The sequence below is a fragment of the Henckelia pumila genome, chromosome 1 (assembly GCF_033568475.1).
Source record: "Henckelia pumila isolate YLH828 chromosome 1, ASM3356847v2, whole genome shotgun sequence".
NCBI classification, from domain to species: domain Eukaryota; kingdom Viridiplantae; phylum Streptophyta; class Magnoliopsida; order Lamiales; family Gesneriaceae; genus Henckelia; species Henckelia pumila.
This window is the reverse complement of record NC_133120.1, coordinates 111,776,312-111,784,175: the sequence shown is the minus strand read 5'-3', so window position 1 is coordinate 111,784,175 and position 7,864 is coordinate 111,776,312.

Here is a 7,864-nt window from a genome sequence, read left to right as displayed (position 1 = left end):
CTTTGTTACAAATGACAATTCAAATTGGGCCATAAATCAAGCCCATTAATAAAACCCAACAACAATAAAACCAAATGTAAACAACCTAACATACACCTACGAAATTGATCATGGCAATCGATCATCCTTTTATCCAATAATTAATTTAATAATTAAATAATTGGATAACATGCAATGGCAACATAATTAAAAAGATAAAATCAAATTTTATCTAATATATTCATAAGATCATATCATATCATCAATTGTACCAAAATAATTAATTTTATAAAATCTAATTTAACGGATAAAATTTATAAATTTTCCAAAAATTCAAATTTATCCAAAAATCAATTTTAAAAATTTCGGACTCAAACAATTTGACCCGATGCCTCGTGTCCCAATCAAAAAATTTTTTCGATCGGACCAAAAACTAAAATTTCAAAAATCTAAAATTCTTTTAAAAAATCAAATTTTAATTTTCCGGGATGCCCGGGACGTTCCCAGGCAGCCCCGCCTCCACGTGGTACAGGGCTGCCCATGTGGAGCTGGGCAGCTCCGATCGCTGCCCGTGTTGCCCTTCAAAAATTTTAATTTAAAATTTTGTTTTGTTTCAAAAACCGAGGCAAAATTTTTTTTGTACAATCGATTAATTTTAATCATTTGATCTGAGAACAACATGTCTCTGACGCCACTGTTGGAACACGTTTTCAGATCAATGTGATATGATACCCGGAGCAGCGGAAGTTTAAAAAATTTTATTTTCTTATATGGAACAATTCCATATCATGGGTATCAAATCCTAACGATTAAAATCAACATGTAAAATAATAATAACAATTAATATTTTACCTCTTCAAGCTATGGCTTGATTATGGACACCAACAGATTAATCTGCTCTTGTTGTAAATCCTAGGAACTGATGACTCGCTCGATCAATCTCCTGAATTAGGTCCACGAACAGAAAACTAAAACCCTCTGATTGATTGCAATAGAAATCAATCAAATGTTTATCGAAGAGATTTACAGATTTGATCTGTCAATTCAGAATGTAATTTTCCAAAAATCACAGACTGAATTATCTCTCAAAAGGGAGACATGATTTTTGAATTCTCCATAGAACTCTTCTAGGATTTTTGAAAATTGCTCTGTTAATTATGAGGTTGTGTGTCTAATTTTTGTACTACAATAACTTATTTATAATGTGGGCTACTAACACCTTAGGGCCCATTAGTCATAAGTTAAAGATTGACAAGCAAAACTCGCATGTTCAAAAATTAATATAAAATTCATCGTGACTCAGAATGATAAACCAATTTCACCATTGTGCATAGAAACCATTTCTGCAGTTTTTAAAGTCAAGATAATTTTTCTGAATCCGAATTCAGTGATTTCCAAAAATGTCCATCCCTATGTCATTTTAGGAAATTCCACTCCCTTTAGTTAAGAAGTCCAACTTCTCTTTCGCTAAATTTAACTCTTTAAATTTAACTATTTTAATGGGAATTAGTAATCCAATACTTGTGTGACCCTCAATGGTTCAGGGATACAGCTAGCTGTGGGCTCACAACTCCTTGTGACTCGGAACAACAATTTCCGACTTACCCATCGAATTATGGTAAGAGCGCCTAGCAACATCGCCCCATGATTTCCTAGGTATCACTGATAGTGCCTGCAAGAACCAGTAGGTTTTGGTTAGCGTACAGTACGGTCCCTTCATCCATATATCCCGATCAAATCAACAACCATTGGTACATCGAGAGTCGTTCGAGATTCGATAACTATGCAATGCATCTTGAAGATCAAATAGTGATATCGCATGTGTTACTAGAAAACCAAGTAACCTAAATCACATCGAGTACTCTGGCCAGAGATTTGTCACACTAATATCTCCTCAGATCGTATAGGATATCCACACTCGCAAGCGTGTGGTGAATCCTTGACAACAAAGCATCGACTCCTATATGTATCGTAACTGTACCCGATCCCGACACCTGATGACCCTCATAGAGTCGGTAAACGAGTCAAAGTATAGTACTAGCATATAGAGTCTCCATGATGTTTCAAGTAATAAGAACTAATGGTGTACAACCAAAACTGCGGACTTATCCACTCAATTAATAATAACCAGTTGAAAAGTCCGAATAGGGTAGTTCGATCATTCATCATATGAATATCCATTTGCATGCTTTGAACATCTTTATGTTCCATACCAATGAAACGTGGTACTTGGCATCGCAAATGCTAGTCTCGATCTCGAGCGATCCTTATCCTTATTTGCGGACGGCTCAATTGACTAGGAACTGTTTAGAATATACAGTGACTATAAGATGTGTTTCATGATAGTGATCTCTCTTTATTCACTATCTCATCTTACTTACACTATAGTATATTCAAGGTCTTTATCAAAACAACAATAGTATATCACAATATAACATTATGAAGAAAGATAAAGAAAATGTCATTAATGAATGTAAATTATATTAAACAAATATTGTTTACAATAAGAGATTCTCAAAGCCCTTAGCCACAACTTGGCTTGTAGTAATTCAGATTCCATTTTAAGATAATAATATGTTAAATATGATTAAGAGTTACTAATTAAACAATTTCGGAGTGTAATTGGACTTCAAAAGGAAATTTGGGCTTTTGACTTCGGGCCGGATCGGAAGCTCCAAACCCAGATCGGAAGCTCCAATCCCAGCCACTTCGGAAGCCGATCGGAAGCACAGAGATCGGAAGCTCCAATCCAGGAACGGAAGTTCCGATCTCCAGCTCCCAGCAATGCTCGATGACTCAGCCGCGAGTTTTGACAAGTGTCGAACGGAGGGCAGATCGGAAGCTCCGATCGTCGGATCGGAAGTTCCGATCCCGGCGTGTCATGCATGCACGCAGTAAGCTGGATCGGAAGCCCCGATCCCGAAATCGGAAGTTCCGATCCTGGCCGGGAATTTTGCCTATAAATAGGGCTTGTCTGATTTCATTTGAATTACGAATTCCCGAGTTTCTTTCTTCAGTTATATAGTGTGAGTTATATACTTGAGGGCCCTATCGGTTATAATAGAGGTTCTGGAATAACCAAGGTGTGGTTATAGTCATCCGGGACTAGCGACTCCAAAGGGCTATCTACGGACGAATGTATGGTCCGAAAATCTATTTAAGTTTTGGGAGTACTTATTAGCTTAGTTAAGACTTATAGAACTTGTGTAGTGATACGATGAACTTTTGAATATAGGCTTGGAACCTAGGATTTACTATACTTGAACTAGCCTAGAGGTACGTACACATTGACTGAGATTTCCAGCGAGTATACATGTTTATATGTTGCATTTTATTTGGCATTATTATATGACATGAGATATGATTTACCGCTTTCTTTATTCATATGTACTGTGCATATACACGTTGAGCCTATACCTTGTTATACCTGACTATAGAGCCGCTCAGCTCTATATTCGATAGTCTGTCACTGAGAGTACCGCGACGGCGGGGGCATTTTATGTCTGACTACTCTGGTGTACTAGACGAGTGTGGTTGCACCCAGAGGTTGATCCGTGCGGTGGCAGCACTCATGTGGCGCCGGTACTGAGCATGACTTTTCGGATGACCCTTTATCAGTCATCATGTTGCATGCATTATATACATATGTTTACTCATGTCTATGTACTGGGCATTAGCGTTCACGTCCTAGTTGTTATCTTGGACACCCTATTCCATGGGGCATGTCGCAGGATGGACGGAGCCGGTAGTTCGAGGCAGGACTAGGGAGCCAGAGCTTTTCAGGAGATTTTATACAGCAGGATTTGTTTTAGCTGTATTCATGGTTTAGACTGTTTACGTTAAGTTCTTCGATATGGTTGTATCACTACAGATTTAATCCAGAAATTGTTTTACTAAGCTGATATGTAAATTTTGGATTATGTTTCCGCACGTTTTTACTCTGTTAAGTATTTTGCTGTATTAAATTTAATGCATGTCATTAGTTGCCAGTTAGTAGGTGATTCCATACAGGGTCACTACATTTTTGGTATCAGAGCATGGTTAGATTTTGGGAATTAGTACTTGGGATTTACTCTAGTTTTAAGTAATTATTGCGCATTTGGGATTTTAATGTGCAATTCTTTTCAGGATATGGCTGACGAGAGTCACGGTAGTGTTGGCCAGGGAGGTGGTCATCATCATCATCACCACCACCATCATGTTGATCAACATCGTCATCATGAGGGTAAACGTTGCTACTCTATCAATAAATTCATGCAAGTAGGACCAAAACCTTTGGTGGGAGGCGAGAATCCTGAGCAAGCAAGAAGTTGGATGTCTAAACTCGAGAGTACTTTTCGTGCTTTCGATTGCACTGAAGATCAGAAATTGGAAATTCTAGAATTTGTTCTAGAGGATCGAGCACTTTTTTGGTGGGATGTCAAAGCTGCTCAGGCACGTACTGAGAGAGGACAGGTGACTTAGGGAGATTTCTGTCAGCAGTTCCAGAAACTGTATTTTCCTCCAGCTGTTCGCCAGGCACGATCGATGGAGTTACTTACTCTGAGGCAAGGATCAATGACTATTGATCAATATCAACAACGATTTCTTGATCTGCTACCTTTCAGTCCTCATATCAGTAACAGTGATGCGTCCAAATATGATATCTTTCTGCAAGGCTTGAATCAAGATATCTACTCACAAGTTGTCGTTTGTGATGATCCAACATCTTATGAGACTTTGGTGAACCGTTGCCGTCTGGTGGAGACCAGCAACAGGAGGGCACAATTGATGATGCCAGGACAGTCTTGTGGATTTGTTGAGCCTAGAGCTCAATCTGTTGTGCAATCTGGACCTATGTCTACTTCTACTTCTACTACTTCGTCTGGTTCTCGTGGTTCACAAGGTATGTTCCGTTTTGGGAAAAAGAAGAAGAAGGAGGAGTTTTGTAGCCATTGTGGAGGAAAGCATCCTGCAGCTTCATGTCGGAGAGCTACTGGTGCTTGTTATATTTGTGGTCAGCAGGGACATCTGCGGAGAGATTGTCCTCAGCGCATGGGTTCTGCTAGTGGATCGGGATCACAGGTTGGATCTCAGGCTTCTATTTTTCCACGACAGCAGCCAGTACCACAGAGTTCTTCTGGTTACCATCCACAGTCTCAAGGGCAGGTGTTTGCTCTGTCTCAAGAACAGGCTACTGAGGGAAGCGATCGCATGTTGGCAGGTACCTTTTTGTTATGTGGTATTCCTGCACTTGTCTTAATTGATACTGGAGCATTGCATTCCTTTATTTTTAGTCATTTTGTTAAGAGACATAGATTACCTTATGTATCATTAGATATGGATTTAGTTGTATCTACTCCGTTGGAGCAGGAGGTAGTAACTAAGCGTCTAGTGATGGGTTGCCTTTTAGAGTTTGAGGGTAATACGTTATCGGCTAATTTGGGAATAGATATGCTGACTTTGTATCACGCTACTGTGGATTGTTATCAGCGTCTGGTACAGTTTCATCCTGCTGAGGGTGATAGCTGGTATTTTTATGGTGAGGGTGCGCGACCTTCGATGCCACTTGTTTCGGCTCTGAAGGCATGTCATGTCTTGAAATCAGGTGGGGAGGGATACCTCATCTATGCAGTTGATATGTCCATGAGTAGTACGGGTATTGATCAGCTACCGATAGTCAGTGAGTTTCCTGATGTATTCCCTCATGAGATTCCTGGTTTTCCTCTGGTTCGAGAGGTTGAATTTGGTATTGATCTAGTACCAGGAACTACGCCTATATCCGAGCACCTTATCGTCTGGCGCCGTCAGAGATGAGGGAATTGAAACAGCAGTTACAGGATCTGCTTGATAAGGGATATATTCGTCCGAGTGTTTCTCCGTGGGGAGCACCTATTTTATTTGTCAAGAATAAAGATGGATCGATGCGATTATGTATTGATTACAGGCAATTGAATCGTGTCACCATCAAGAATAAGTATCCTTTGTCGCGGATTGTTAATCTTTTCGATCAACTACAGGGTACTTCTGTCTACTCCAAGATAGATCTGAGATCTGGATACCATCAGATGCGAGTACGGGACTCAGATATTTCTACGACTGTTTTAGGACCAGATACGGGAATTATGAATTTCTGGTTATGCCATTTGGTTTGATGAATGCACCGGCAGTCTTTATGAATCTGATGAATCAAGTATTTCGAGAATATCTGGATAGATTTGTCATCGTCTTCATTGATGATATTCTTGTCTATTCTCATGACAAGGATGAGCATGCACAGCATCTGAGGATTGTGTTGCAGACATTACGAGATAAGCAGTTGTATGCAAAATTGAGCAAGTGTTAATTCTGGCTTGATCGGGTAGTGTTTCTCGGTCATGTGATTTCTAGTGAAGGAATATCTGTTGATCCTAGTAAGATAGAGGCAGTGCTGAACTGGTCTCATCTGACGATGGTTGCTGAGATTCGTAGTTTCTTGGGTCTAGCTGGTTATTACCGTCGGTTCATCGAGAATTTTGCACAGTTGTCCAGGCCTTTGACACAGCTTACACGGAAAGATGTTGCCTTCATTTGGACTTCGGATTGTGAGGAGTCATTTCACGAGCTACGTAGACGTCTTACTACTGCACCTGTGCTAGCTCTACCTTCTGGATCAGGAGGATATGTTGTTTTCACTGATGCCTCTGGTCAGGGGTTAGGATGTATTCTGACACAGCATGGACATGTTATTGCCTATGCTTCTCGAAAATTAAAGACGCATGAGAATAATTATCAAGTGCATGATCTCGAGTTATCCGCCATTGTATTTGCACTCAAGATCTGGAGGCATTATCTTTATGGCGAGAAATTTGAGATATTCACAGATCACAAGAGTCTGAAATATTTATTCACTCAGGCGGAGTTGAATATACGACAGAGACGCTGGATGGATCTTTTGAAGGATTATGATTGTGAAATCAAATATCATCCAGGTTCTGCTAATCTTACTGTTGATGCCTTGAGTCAGCAGGTGAGATTATCTGCACTTCAAACTAATGAAGTATCTCATATGATACAAGAGTGTTGTTCTTTGATTTTTATGCTCAAGCACAAAAAATGGAGGAATGAAATTCGATTGTATACTATTTTATCTGAGCCAGCATTGTATTCTCGGATCAGAGATGCTCAGATATCTGATGTTAAGACTCAGCGTTTGGAACGTCTAGACAATGAGGTTAATACATCTGGATTCCATTTTCAGGCAGATGGATTATTGTGCTTATCTAATCGAGTGGTTGTACCTAATGTTGCGGAGCTCATGAATGATATTCTTTCTCAAGCTCACAGGAGTCGATTATCAGTTCATCCTGGAAGCATGAAAATGTATAAGGACTTGCGAACTAGATTCTGGTGGAAGGAAATGAAGCGTAGTGTGCATCAATTTGTTTCTCAATGTTTGGTTTGTCAACAGGTCAAGGCTGAACACCGACGACCAGGTGGATTACTGCAGAATCTTGAGATTCCCGAATGGAAGTGGGAGCACGTGACTATGGATTTTGTCACCCACTTACCTATGACTTCACGTCAGTGTGATGCTATCTGGGTCGTTGTTGACCGTTTGATGAAATCAGCACACTTTATTCCTTACAACCGGGAGTATTCTTATGATCGCATGGCATACTTATATATCCAGGAGATAGTACGATTACATGGGATTCCAGTAAGCATAGTCAGTGATAGAGACCCGCGATTTACCTCACGTTTCTGGGGTAGTTTTCAGCAGGCGTTGGGTACCACTTTGAGTTTGAGCACTGCATATCATCCGGAGACTGACGGGCAGTCAGAGCGGATGATTCGTACTTTGGAGGATATGCTACGTTCTTCTGTCATGTACTTTGGCTTATCTTGGCAGGATCAATTACCTTTG